Source organism: Schistocerca americana, chromosome 5 (assembly GCF_021461395.2).
Source record: "Schistocerca americana isolate TAMUIC-IGC-003095 chromosome 5, iqSchAmer2.1, whole genome shotgun sequence".
In the NCBI taxonomy this organism is placed as follows: Eukaryota; Metazoa; Arthropoda; class Insecta; order Orthoptera; family Acrididae; genus Schistocerca; species Schistocerca americana.
The window spans coordinates 134,681,694-134,696,211 of NC_060123.1; the positions used below are offsets into that span (position 1 = coordinate 134,681,694).

Below are 14,518 nucleotides of genomic sequence, written 5' to 3' on the forward strand. Positions count from 1 at the left end.
ACTTAAATCTATACTCGATGTTAACAAATTTCTCTTCTTCAGAAACGCTTTCTTGCCATTGCCAGTCTACATTTTATATCCTCTCTACTTCGACCATCACTAGTTATTTTGCTCCCCAACTAGCAAAACTCTCTTACTACTTTAAGTGTCTCATTTCCTAATCTAATTCCCTCAGCATCACCCGACTTAATTTGACTACTTTCCATTATCCTCGTTTTGCTTTTGTTGATGTTCATCTTATATCCTCCTTTCAAGACACTGTCCATTCCGTTCAACTGCTCTTCCAAGTCCTTTGCTGTCTCTGATAGAATTACAATGTCATCGGCGAACCTCAAAGTTTTTATTTCTTCTCCATGGATTTTAATACCTACTCCGAATTTTTCTTTTGTTTCCTTTACTGCTTGCTCAATATACAGATTGAATAACATCGGGGAGAGGCTACAACCCTGTCTCACTCCCTTCCCAACCACTGCTTCCCTTTCATACCCCTCGACTCTTATAACTTCCATCTGGTCATCATCATCATCATCATCATCATCATCATCATCATCATCATCATTTAAGACTGATTATGCCTTTCAACGTTCGGTCTGGAGCATAGCCCCCCTTATAAAATTCCTCCATGATCCCCTATTCAGTGCTAACACTGGTGCCTCTTCTGATGTTAAACCTATTACTTTAAAATCATTCTTAACCGAATCCAGGTACCTTCTCCTTGGTCTGCCCCGACTCCTCCTACCATCTACTGCTGAACCCATGAGTCTCTTGGGTAACCTTGCTTCTCCCATGCGTGAAACATGACCCCACCATCTAACCCTGTTCGCTCTGACTGCTACATCTATAGAGTTCATTCCCAGTTTTTCTTTGATTTCCTCATTGTGGACACCCTCCTGCCATTGTTCCCATCTACTAGTACCTGCAATCATCCTAGCTACTTTCATATCCGTAACCTCAACCTTGTTGATAAGGTAACTTGAATCCACCCAGCTTTTGCCCCCATACAACAAAGTTGGTCGAAAGATTGAACAGTGCACAGATAACTTAGTCTTGGTACTGACTTCCTTCTTGCAGAAGAGAGTAGATCGTAGCTGAGCGCTCACTGCATTAGCTTTGCTACACCTTGCTTCCAGTTCTTTCACTATGTTGCCATCCTGTGAGAATATGCATCCTAAGCACTTGAAACCGTCAACCTGTTCTAACTTTGTTCCTCCTATTTGGCACTCAATCCGTTTATATTTCTTTCCCACTGACATTACTTTCGTTTTGGAGATGCTAATCTTCATACCATAGTCCTTACATTTCTGATCTAGCTCTGAAATATTACTTTGCAAACTTTCAATCGAATCTGCCATCACAACTAAGTCATCCGCATATGCAAGACTGCTTATTTTGTGTTCACATATCTTAATCTCACCCAGCCAGTCTGTTGTTTTTAACATATGATCCATAAATAATATGAACAACAGTGGAGACAGGTTGCAGCCTTGTCTTACCCCTGAAACTATTCTGAACCATGAACTCAATTTACCGTCAACTCTAACTGCTGCCTGACTATCCATATAAAGACCTTTAATTGCTTGCAAAAGTTTGCCTCCTATTCCATAATCTCGTAGAACAGACAATAACTTCCTCCTAGGAACCCGGTCATATGCCTTTTCTAGATCTACAAAGCATAGATACAATTCCCTGTTCCACTCATAACACTTCTCCATTATTTGCCGTAAGCTAAAGATCTGGTCCTGACAACCTCTAAAAGGCCTAAACCCACATTGATTTTCATCCAATTGGTCCTCAACTAATACTCGCACTTTCCTTTCAACAATACCTGAGAAGATTTTACCCACAACACTGATTAAAGAGATACCTCTGTAGTTGTTACAATCTTTTCTGTTTCCATGTTTAAAGATTGGTGTGATTACTGCTTTTGTCCAGTCTGATGGAACTTGTCCCAACTCCCAGGCCAATTCAATTATCCTGTGTAGCCATTTAAGACCTGACATTCCACTTTATTTGATGAGTTCCGACTTAATTTCATCCACCCCAGCTGCTTTATTGCACTGCACTCTATTGACCATTTTCTCCACTTCCTCAAATGTGATCCTGTTTCTATCATCATTCCTATCCCATTCTACCTCGAAATCTGAAACATTACTGATCATATTTTCACCTACATTGAGCAACTTTTCAAAATATTCCCTCCATCTGCCCAAGGCATCCACAGGATTCACCAGCAGTTTTTCTGACCTGCCCAAAATACTTGTCATTTCCTTCTTACCTCCCTTTCGAAGAGTGCTAATTACACTCCAGAATGGTTTTCCAGCAGCTTGACCCATGGTCTCCAACCTGTTTCCAAAGTCTTCCCAAGAGTTCTTCTTGGATGCTGCAATTATCTGTTTGGCTTTGTTTCTTTCTTCAACATAACTTTCTCTGTCTACCTGAGTTCTAGTATGTAGCCATTTTTGATACGCCTTCTTTTTCCTTTTACAGGCTGCCTTGACTGTGTCATTCCACCAAGCTGTTTGCTTCATCCTACTTTTACACACTACTGTTCCAAGACATTCTTTAGCCACTTCTAGAACTGCGTCCCTGTACCTTGTCCATTCCTTTTCCAATGACTGTAATTGACTACATTCAACTAACTGGTACCTTTCTGAAATCGCTATTATGTACTTGTGCCTGATTTCCTTATCCTGAAGTTTCTCCACTCTTATCCTCCTACATATGGACCTGACCTCCTGCACTTTCGGCCTCACAATCCCAATTTCACTGCAGATTAAGTAATGATCAGTGTCATAAAAGAATCCCCTGAATACACGTGTGTCCCTCACAGCCTTCCTGAATTCCTGATCTGTTATTATGTAGTCAATGACAGATCTGGTTCCCCTGCCTTCCCAAGTATACCGGTGAATGTTTTTATGTTTAAAAAAGGAGTTTGTGATTACTAATCCCATACTGGCACAGAAATCCAAGAGTTGTTTCCCGTTCCTGTTGGCCTCCATATCCTCTCCAAATTTACCCATAATCTTTTCATACCCTTCTGTTTGATTTCCAATCCTGGCGTTAAAATCACCCATGAGCCGAACACTGTCCTTGTCCTTTACTCTAACAACTACATCACCGAGTGCCTCATAAAAACTATCCATCTTATCTTGATCTGTCCCTTCACAATGCGAATATACTGACACAATCCTAATTTTCTTGCTAGACATTGTCAAATCTATTCACATCAGTCGTTTGATTACATACCTTATTGCAACTACACTGGGCTCCATTTCTTTCCTGATGTAAAGCCCTACACCCCATTGTGCTATTCCTGCTTTGACTCCTGACAGGTAGACCTTGTATTCTCCCACTTCCTCTTCTTTCTCACCCCTTACCCGAATGTCACTAACAGCTAAAACGTCCAGCCCCATCTTGCTTGCAGCCTCTGCCAGCTCTACCTTCTTCCCAGAGTAGCCCCCATTGATATTAATAGCTCCCCATCCCATTACCATTTGTTTGCCAAGTCATATCTTAGGAGTCCCTGGTTTGTCAGTTAGAGGTGGGACTCCGTCACCTCCAAAGGTCCGAGGCATTTTGCTCTGATTGTTGGCAGCATCATATTTAAAGTACCAGGTAAGCAGGTTGCTAGCCTTACTTGCCCCGAGTCCCATTGAGTTTTACCCCTAACGGCTGAGGGACTAACCAGTGGATTTGGTAGTCTTTGCCGTATGAGCACAAAGGTGACCACGACTCAGAATAAGTCCGAGATGCCCAGCCTTATTCCAAAGTAACTGGTATCCCGACTGTCGGGACCACTTACTTGGCCACTCATACGTTGCCCGTGGTTCATGAACTAGGACATGACTACAGGAACCCACACCATGAACCACCCATCTGGTTTCTGTAAAAATTGTAAATAGCCTTTCGCTCCCTATATTTTACCCCTGTTACCTTTCGAATTTGAAAGAGAGTATTCCAGTCAACATTGTCAAAAGCTTTCTGTAAGTCTACAAATGCTAGAAACGTAGGTTTGCCTTTCCTTAATCTTTCTTCTAAGATAAGTCGTAAGATCAGTATTGCCTCACATGTTCCAATATTTCTACGGAATCCAAACTGATCTTCCCCGAGGTCGGCTTCTACCAGTTTTTCCATTCGTCTGTATAGAATTCGCGTTAGTATTTTGCAGCTGTGACTTATTAAACTGATAGTTCAGTAATTTTCACATCTGTCAACACCTGCTTTCTTTGGGATTGGAATTATTATATTCTTCTTGAAGTCTGAGGGTATTTCGCCTGTCGCATACATCTTGCTCACCAGATGGTAGAGTTTTGTCAGGACTGGCTCTCCCAAGGCCATCGGTAGTTCTAATGGAACGTTGTCTACTCCGGGGGCCTTGTTTCGACTCAGGTCTTTCAGTGCTCTGTCAAACTCTTCACGCAGTATCATATCTCCCATTTCATCTTCATCTACATCCTCTTCCATTTCCATAATATTGTCCTCAAGTACATCGCCCTTGTATAGACCCTCTATATACTCCTTCCACCTTTCTGCCTCCCCTTCTTTCCTTAGAACTGGGTTTCCATCTGAGCTCTTGATATTCATGCAAGTGGTTCTCCTTCCTCCAAAGCACTCTTTAATTTTCCTGTAGGCAGTATCTATCTTACCCCTAGTGAGACAAGCCTCTACATCCTTACATTTGTCCTCTAGCCATCCCTGCTTAGCCATTTTGCACTTCCTGTTGATCTCATTTTTGAGACGTTTGTATTCCTTTTTGCCTGCTTCATTTACTGCATTTTTATATTTTCTGCTTTCATCAATTAAATTCAATATTTCTTCTATAACCCAAGGAGTCCTACTAGCCCTCGACTTTTTACCTACTTGATCTCACTACTTCATCCCTCAGAGCTATGCATTCTTCTTCTACTGTACTTTTTCCCCCATTCCTGTCAATTGTTCCCTTATGCTCTGCTTGAAACTCTGTAAAACCTCTGGTTCTTTCAGTTTATCCAGGTCTCATCTCCTTAAATTCCCACCTTACTGCAGTTTCTTCAGTTTTAATCTACAGTTCATAACCAATAGATTGTGGTCAGAGTCCACATCTGCCCCTGGAAGTGTCTTACAATTTAAAACCTAGTTCCTAAATCTGTGTCTTACCATTATGTAATCTATCTGATACCTTCTAGTATCTCCAGGATTCTTCCATGTATACAGCCTTCTTTCATGATTCTTGAACCAAGTATTAGCTATGCTTAAGTTATGCTCTGCGCAGAATTCTACCAGGCGGCTTCCTCTTTCATTTCTTAGCCCCAATCCATATTCACCATACTCATTTATATGTTTCCTTCTCTCCCTTTTCCTACTCTCGAATTCCAGTCACCCATGACTATTAAATTTTCGTCTCCCTCCACTACCTGAATAATTTCTTTTATTTCATCATACATTTCTTCAATTTCTTCATCATCTGTAGATCTAATTGGCATATAAACTTGTACTGTTGTAGTAGGCATGGGCTTCGTGTCTATCTTGGTCACAATAATGCGTTCACTGTTCTGTTTGTAGTAGCTTACCTGCACTCCTATTTTTTTTATTCATTATTAAACCTATTCCTACATTACCCCTCTTTAATTTTGTGTTTATAACCCAGTATTCACCTGACCAAAAGTCTTGTTTCTCCTGCCACCGAACTTCACTAATTCCCACTATATCTAACTTTAACCTATCCATTTCCCTTTTTAAATTTTCAGATCTACCTGCCCGGTTAAGGGATCTGACATTCCGCGCTCCGATCCGTAGAACGCCAGTTTTCTTTTTCCTGATAACAACGTCCTCCTGAGTAGTCCCTGCTCGGAGATCCAAATGGGGGACTATTTTACCTCCGGAATATTTTACCCAAGAGGACGCCATCATCATTTATCCATACAGTAAAGCTGCATGCCCTCGGGAAAAATTATGGCTGTAGTATCCCCTTGCTTTCAGCCATTCGCAGTACCAGCACAGCAAGGCCGTTTTGGTTAATGTTGTAAGGCCAAGTCAGTCAATCATCCAGACTGTTGCCCCTGCAACTACTGAAAAGGCTGCTGCCCCTCTTCAGGAACCACACGTTTGTCTGGCCTCTCAACAGATACCCCTCCGCTGTGGTTGCCCCTACGGTACGGCCATCTGTATCACTGAGGCACGCAAGCCTCCCCACCAATGGCAAGGTCCATGGTTCATGCAACAATAGGAATGGAGAAAGAGTCATCAACTTCTGCCTTAAAACTGATGTCAACCTTTTTCAGGAAATTACCAAGGAGAATGAAGACCTGGTCTTCTCCTAATACACATTTAGGCTCATATCAACTGGATCATGTGGCAATAGCTAAACAAAACCATAGGGAAATCATGTAACAGAAATCAAAGCCAAATTTCAACCTAAAAGACCAAACTCCAACCTGTCAGAGAACAGGAGCAAATTCATTAAAAAAGCTTTACACAAAGATGATAAACTGGAAACTAAATCAGAGAAGCAGTGATCAAAACGGTGAAAGAACTAGAACAACTACAAAGAAGAAGGAAACATAGGTGGTGGAATAAGGTATGTGATGAAGCAATAAAGGATAGAGTAACTGCTTGGAAAAATTGGAACTCCTGCAAGAAGGAAACAAAGTGGAACAAATTCACAGAGATCAGAAAAGAGACATCAAAAATTATTCAAACAGAGAAACGTAAATATGATAAAAAATGATTAGAGGAAAGAGATACAAATTTCAAACAGAACAACACTAGGGACTTTTACAAAATTTTTCAAAGAAGAAATAACAGATTTCAAGCCGATGAGCCTACACTTCAAAGATTCAATAGGCAAACTGATTACCAATGACATAGACAATTGTGAGTTACTAGCAAAATACTTCAAAAAGCCTCTAAACTGTGAAGAACCAACGTGATGACTAATTTTCAGACAGCCTCGAAAAGAAAAACCCACCTTCAGGACCACCAGCACTGCATCAAATTGAACTATACTATATGGCCAGCTGAAAAACAACAAAGAACCAGGTGAAGACAGCGTATTAGCTGAGATGTGAAAACTGCAAGGGAAGCGGGCAGCTGAAACCATTTATGAGGTTATTGAAGATTGCTGGGAGAGAAAAAGAATACCGGATGACTGGAAATAAGCTGTAATCTATCTATGCTACATAAGAAGGGTGACAGGACAGACACCAACAGTTACCGAGGCATATCTCTACTTCTAATCACCTACAAAGTAATGTCAAAATCAAACAGAGCACACAATTGGTGAGTACCAAGCAAGGTTCAGAAAAAATAGATCATGGCCAAAGCAAATTTTTATCTTGAAAACTATCCTCAGAATCAGAACAATGTGGAACCTTAACACAGTTCATTACATTCATTGATTTAAAAAAAAAACATATGATTATGTAGACAGACAGTATTCCTAACACTGGAAGAAGCAGGTGTCAACAGAACCACGAGACAATTAGTCAAAAAGACACTCACAACACAACTTCACAAATTAAATTTCTAGGAGAAGTTTCTGAACCCTTCACAATTAACACAGGTGTTCGGCAGGGAAAAGGGCTCTCACTGATCCTCTTCAATCTGGTCTTAGACAAGGTCATGAGAGAGTGGGATAACGAACTACAAGAGAGAAACATTGAAGTAATCCATCTATGACAAGGAAGAGGAAGATCTGAGGTGAAATGTCTCGCTTTTGCTGACAATACTGCAGTAATTTCTAAGGACAAAACAGATGCAAAGATAATGATAGAAACACTTCATAAAACTGCAGCTAAAACCAGATTACTAATATCACATGAAAAAATTCAATACATTGAACATAAACACAATAGAGAAAAATATTTGCAAATGCAACACAGAAGCATCAAAAGAGTTGATAAGTTTAAGTATTTGGTAGAGCGGATACAATGAGATGGGTTATACTCTGTCAGGTCATATGTTATGCATGCCACTTTGACACAAAGACAACACAGGATGACACTAGGCCTTGTGCTGGATGAGGACATGCAGGTATAATTAGCCAAGTCTAATGGAATATTAAAGAATTGTTATTTTGACCAGTGGTTTTGCTGTAGCCTTCCAAAACATCATCCAGTCTTCTTCGCCATTTTCCAAACCCAGCCCAGCCATTGCAGGTGAGTGTTGAACACCTCCTGACAAACATGAAAATGGCTCCCACCACCCAATAGTGGTCATTGCACAACCCATGCATTCCAGATCATGGGCCAAATTTAAAAATTTAAAATTCTGTCATAATCTACATACCAAGAGATATAATCTTCTGTTAAAGCTTTAACACAATAAATCAGGTAGTAAAGTTAGGAACTGTGTGTAGGTCTAGAGTCAGGGTAACTCACAGTATAAAGATTACCCAGACTGTGTTCATCCAGTGTTTGATGAGAGCAATTATCAACTTCCAAAAATCTTCAAATTTAATTTCAAAACTTTCGTAAACTTTTTCTCACTTACAGGCCCATGAAATAAAATAATCAGAAGGGGAAAACTTCATTGTCCCTGCATAACTTATAATGTCACTAGCCATTCCCCACAGAATTACTCACTGTTTACCAGTTATTTATAAATAAATGTTAATTCTGAAATGCACTATCCATGTTTCTGCACCATTATAAAAGTTATCTCTTTGATGTATATATTTAACTTCTATGAATGACTTTTTAGTCACATTACCCATTCCACAGGAACAGTAGTCATGCTGACCACCCCACGGGAACAATGACTTTTTTTTGGAATAAAGCTTCATTCAAATCCACCCAGTCTCTTTGGGAAAGGAGTAACAAACATACAACTCAAAAAAGAAAGAAAATAAGGAATGTGCAGTTTGGTGCAGTGCAGGTTTTATAATATTTGTATGTGCAACAACATCATCTATCCATACATGTGTGCCTGTTAGCAGTGGATATGCTTGCATATTGTAATCAAATCCAGGCTCGCTAAAAGTCTGCCATGTTCTCAATGTAAAGGCTTGATTCTCCACCATACAGCATTCTAATAACACCATCATTATGAGTCTTCAGGTGTCTAGGAAGCTAAAAGATATGCCTGATGCTCAGCAGCTGAAATGCAATGAACTTGTATGGAAGTATGGATTAACTATATATGACGGTAGTATCTGTTCCTGAAAGAACAGTTACTGTGGATGACCATGCAGCTTTGCTAGAAATGAAATGATAATTAAATGGACACCCTAGCTGCAAACAGGCATTTATGTACTTCATTGGGGACATGTTGAAAATGTGTGCCCTGACCGGGACTCGAACCCGGGATCTCCTGCTTACATGGCAGACGCTCTATCCATCTGAGCCACCGCGGGCACAGAGGATAGTGCGTCTGCAGGGACTTATCCCTTGCACGCTCCCTGTGAGATCCACATGGATTAAACACTTTGAGGATTGTAGAAGCATTGTATTCGTCACATTGAAATGTATTGTGTGGGACATATTAAACAATAAAAGCATTTTCACAAAAATGAAACAGTTAGAAAATCAAAGAGTAAGTAGCTTCTTTAAAATGATAGAGCAAAATCAAAGAGTAAGTAGCTTCTTTAAAATGATAGAACAGACCACTCCATTGTCCTTTTCTTTCAGGTTATATTAGACAGATCTAGATTTTGGCTAGTGCCTAGCCATTATCAATGCACTATTTCAAGTATCAATACATGTCCTAGAACATCAGCCCCTGTTGTTTGAGGTTCTGTCACAGTTCGTTCAAGACTACTGTATATACACTGGATATACAGTAGTCTTGAATGAGCTGTGACAGAAGCCCGAACAACAGGGGACTAACATACTAGGACATGTATTGATACTACGAAATAGTGCATTGATAATTGATAGGCACTAGCGAAAGTCTAGTTTTGCCTAATAAAACTCTATTATTTGAAAGTCATATCACAGTCACTGAGTGCACACACATTCCTAATGGAAGGCAGCTTGAGAAATAGCTTTTTCTAAGAGTAATTATTGGTCCACATTATATTCTTCAAATCAATAAATATCTTATACTACGTGCTTTTGAAAGTGGCCTATGTTTTAATTCAGGGTATAAGCTAATTCCATTCACACACACACACACACACACACACACACACACACACACACAATGTTAACAATTACAGACCTATAGCACACCTTAGTGTCTTCTCAAAAATCTCTGAGAAGCTCTTTTATAATAGGTTGCTAGAGTTTGTTGACAAAAACTCATTGCTGTCAAATCATCAGCATGGATTCAGGCAAACTAGATCCACAACCACAGCAGTTTATGAATATTTGCACTCCATTCTAAAAGCTGTAGATGAAAAGGAAATGACTACTGGAATATTCTTGGACCTATCCAAAGCATTTGACATTTTAGATCATGATATCGTACTACGTAAGTTGGAAAGAAAGGGAATTAGAGGTATCCCAAATGAATGGATTAGATCATATCTTACTAGCTGGCAACAAAAAGTTGTTCTCAAACAAGACACAATAACTGAAAACATTTCAAGAAAAACAACTTACAAATCAGAAAAAACTACCATAAAATATGATGTGCCATAAGAATCAACATTAGGTCCTATCCTCTTTCTTTTGTATATTGATGACCTGAATGACACTGTTCATTGCAAACAGAAAATTTTATTTGCAGATGATATCAGTATTTTGATTACAGGGTCAGACCAAAAAGAGCTTCAATTAACTACAGATGCATCATTGCTGGAGCTAACAAACTGGTTTGAAAAAAATAAGCTTATAATTAACACTGGGAAAACAGTGGCCATGAAATTTCATATATCCCACAAAAAAATGAACACACATTGAAAATAAACAACAAAATTGTAAAATTAGTTGATGATGTTAAGTTCCTAGGAATATATCTGCAGAGTGATCTCAAGTGGAATACATACATTAAAGCTCTTACAACCAAGCTATCATCAATCTGTTACATGGTACAGATACTAAGCACAAGCTGTAATAGAGAAATAGTAATACAGGCACATTTCCAGTCAGCAATCCGGATATGGAATAATATTTTGGGGGGAATGCACCCTGTAGTCAAAACTCAGAAACAAGCTATCAGAATCATCTGCAACATAAAGAGGCAAGGTTCATGTCGCTCTCTTTTTCCTACTCTAAAGATACTGAACCTTCCATGCCTATATATATTTGAAGCAATAGTATTTGTAAGAGAATATTTAACAACCTCCAATGCATATCAGCTGAAAGCTCTGTGCACAATTACACAACAAGAAATGGCAATAACATTCATGTCTCATATGCCAGAACATCAGCCTACCAGAAGAGTGTCCTTCTTAGAGGCACGCAATTGTATAACCACATTCCTAACAACATCAAGTTGGTAAAGCAAGACAGCTTGTTCAAAAAAAAGCTGAAGTCATTTATGATGGATCACAGTTTCTACTCTGTAAATGAATACCTCTCATAATGAAACAGAATTTAATTTTATAATGTTAAATTAATAAACAATTTATGGCAATTATTTGTGTATTAAAGTGTACTAGTTGTACATGTAACATTGTAGATATTTGTAGTCCACAGCATTGTACTGATCTTATTTGTTATATATATATACAAGATGTTACAGGACCAAAACTAAATAAATAAATAAAAATTTTCCCAGTTTCATCTAGCTGCATGCTGTGACTGCTTACACAACCAGCAGCCACATTTCTGTAGCCAGAAGTGGGAGAAGGTACTACTCACACACGGCTCAACTGCGCTGTCGCTTGAGCCGGCTCGTAATGGCTAAAATGAATCTAATGTAAACATTTGTGATGTCATGCTCACTCATCAGAGGCAATTTGTTGTTATGAAGCATTGCATAATTTCACTCAAACCTTTGACAGATTTTGCTGTTGGCAGTCGCTTGTATGAGCACTGTGATTTGTTGTTGTATATGGCACATTTCCTTTGCAATTTAAGCTTTATTTTTGTTTTTTCTCTCATTCATGTTTTATTGCTGCAGTGTTATTCTACAGTAGCGGGATACAGTAACATCCTTTGTTAGAGTATTGATTCTTAGCAGTCAACATTACAAAAGTTTAACTGAAAACTAAAACAATAAAAAATTCCTGGAATTTTAAAAAATTCCTGGGATTTTCCTGGTTTTCTCCCAGATGAAAAAAATGTCAAGTTTTTCCCCAATCTCACGGTTGTCCCAGGTCATATACATCCTGGTTTAAATGTTTTCTGTCTACACTGGCTCAAGTAGTGAAAGTTTAATTGTAACCACCCAGTACAAGACGTAGTACTGAAAGCACATTAATTACGAACACCAGAACAGAACAGAACTGAAGTCCTGGATGGAGACTGCTGTTATTTATACAGGTTTTGAATATTCCAGAATATACAAACATGAGAAGTTCTGAGAACCTTCCACAAATGATAAATATGGATGACTAATACTGTTGAGCAGTCAACTTGCAGTATGCCAACCAGTGACGCTAACCACTATGCCCAACTGCATGCAGCATGGCTCACAGCATTGTTCCCTCTCCTGGAGGAATAGGCCCTGCTTTTTCCAAAATTCTCATTAGAGCCAATTACAGTACACTGGAATTAGATCTTGTTGGCAGTCGTCTGTATGGCAATGCTTACAGATCATTGAATTTTGGTCTTATTGTCACATACTCTTCACTGTGACGAGCATTGAAGGCAGCCCCTCCCATTGAAGCTTCATGAACGTGGAACCAATTTTCAGTTTCCTTAAATGAAAAACCCCTATCATACTTATGACATTAATGATGATTCTGAGCTTTTGTCTTCTTGATGAAGAGTCATAATCCTCAACTTCATATGTGATGTCCTAACGATGACTCTTGAGCTTTTGTCTTCTTGATGAAGAGTTATAATCCTCAACTTCATATATGATGTGCGACAAGCAAAGAAGGATTTGATACAGTCCGAACTAATGCTTTAGTAATTTTCCTGATAGCCCCTCTTTCTGTACAGGGGTAAAAATTCACAACATGTCCGTCGGACTGTATCTCACTGGCTCATGCTCAGTGTTATAGCACTTTGTCTTTCTCCAAGTAGTCAGGATCCATATGTAAGCAAGTTGTTTTGCTTCTTCTGTCTGGTGACGAGGTGTTTCACATAGTCAGCCTGAGTATTGTTGGGTTGAAACAGGGACAGTGTATCCATCGTCATTTTAGGTTTTCAACAATGGAGCTGAAAGAATGGTGTGAAACGTATAGTGTATTACTTCACTGTGTTTATGCAAATGTCATGATGGATAGTAATGTTTCTCAGTTTTTCTGTTTGGCATCGACATACATTGATGGAATGTCTGCCAATGCGTTATTAAAGTGTTCTGTGAGAACAGTTGTTTTTACATTGTAGGAAGTTGTTGTCTTGTGAGTGATGTAATGTGAAATTACCTCTGATACTAGTCCAGTGAGACCTTCTGAAACAGTACTTTGCTTTTTATTAAAGAGAAGGAGCAATCCTGTGAGCTGTGCTTAATGTAGTAGGGCACAGAGGTTAGTGCCACTTCCTTGGCCAGAGACAATGGTCAAGTGTGTGTGTGAATTATGTTTGCATGAATGTGTGTGTGTGTTTTGTCTAATTCGGAAGAAGGCCTTTTGGCTACAAGTCTTCTTGTTGTGCCTATATGTGACTCTACATCTCCACTCCACGGTGTTTTACATAATATTATCATTACTCCACTGTTTGATTTCTCAGTATGTAAAGTACGTGGTGTAGTAAATGAATACAGCACATATTAGCAGACATAAAATCACTGATTGCAAAATTGTGCCTTTCTCAGTGTAAGGAATTTCACCATGAATAATACATGCCATGTATATGGTTTAAACCCGCTTAACCCGAGTTAATATCAGCAATGAGCAATTGAAACTGTCTGGCCTGCATGCTACATCCCAACTACAGTGGAACTTCGATTTATGTTCTGCAGTTTTATGTTTTCCATGATTCTACACCATAAATTCGTAGCCCCTGCAAAAAACCCATAAGATTAATGCGAAAAATTCCCTGATTATACATCTCTTCCTGGTATGGTCCACCTTGATTCTGAGCTCTTACTCGACTCATCCTGTTTTCTGCCTATTGACATTTGATGTGACTGAATGACTGACAGAAAAGACAGATGGTTAACACCATGGGTAGTGGTGGAGTTAAGGGAATATTTTAGGCCGTTGTGGAGAGGGGAGACATGAGAGAGGAAATGCTGATGTAATCCACAATTGGTGTTGCCAACACAACTTGCAACGTTTAGCTTTACAGCACAATTATGATACAACTACTGCTAGGTTGCAGCGGTAATGGAAAAACAAGACAGTCGTCGCAAAGTGTTCTGGACTGAGCCAGTATGTGATGAAGGGACCCACCCACCACCTTTTCTGTGCCACTTATAACTCAGTGTCATCTTTTTGCGTGTATTTCCTATGTACTGTACTCTGCAACAATATCAATCATCCATCTTTTAAATTCAAACACTGAGTCTCGAAGAATATGCTCGATAATAATCAAGGAAATGT

The 14,518-nt window shown here is 39.2% G+C and overlaps 1 protein-coding gene and 1 non-coding gene across 2 annotated transcripts in view; one reads left to right on the top strand and one right to left on the bottom strand.

Annotated features, from left to right (window-relative positions):
- The window catches only part of LOC124616240 (myosin-11-like), a 216,342-nt gene that overhangs the window by 173,895 nt on the left and 27,929 nt on the right, over nt 1–14,518 (top strand). The window lies entirely within an intron of this gene.
- Nucleotides 9,258–9,332, bottom strand: Trnat-ugu. Its single transcript has one exon. It is a non-coding gene; the product is annotated as a tRNA-Thr (tRNA).